The sequence below is a fragment of the Propithecus coquereli genome, unplaced genomic scaffold (assembly GCF_000956105.1).
Source record: "Propithecus coquereli isolate 6110/MARCELLA unplaced genomic scaffold, Pcoq_1.0 Scaffold374, whole genome shotgun sequence".
NCBI classification, from domain to species: Eukaryota; Metazoa; Chordata; class Mammalia; order Primates; family Indriidae; genus Propithecus; species Propithecus coquereli.
The window spans coordinates 1,870,122-1,870,728 of record NW_012149441.1 but is presented as its reverse complement, the minus strand read 5'-3'; positions in this window follow the sequence as shown (position 1 = coordinate 1,870,728).

Here is a 607-nt window from a genome sequence, read left to right as displayed (position 1 = left end):
AGAGGTTGAACCTGGCTCTGATAATGGCCTTTCTTCCTTTTTTCCTTTGCTGGCTAACAGTTTCCCCCAAGCACCAACATTTTTTGTCGTTTCATCTTATGCTATGACATAAACCACATTGAAATTGTTAACAGCTCATAGTATCACTGAGTTATTGTATTTGGTCAACTGTCCTGTATTACTGTGATTATAACATCGACCCTATGGCCAAACAGCACAAGAAGATGTAGAGAAAGTAGCCGTTAGGTGTATTTTATAGTAAGGCATGCTATTTTTTAGGGATTATTAGTAACGTTCAGATTGTATAGCCATGATTACATCTTTATGTGTATAGTAAAAATTAAAAAAAAATTATTAGAGTAATTTCAACCTAAAGCACAATTTCATATTATATATTCAAGTATTCTAAAATGCTGAGATAATTGATACCAGATTATAATACATATTATGACATATACCATCTAGAATTCAAGTTTTAAAACTCACATGAGGTTTTGTCTCAAACTAAGCATGTATGAGCCAAATGAAGTATAAGATACAAGTTATACTTTTCAAAAAATTCATTCTTAGATATGTTTGCCTGAAATGTCTAGTAAATTATTGTAAA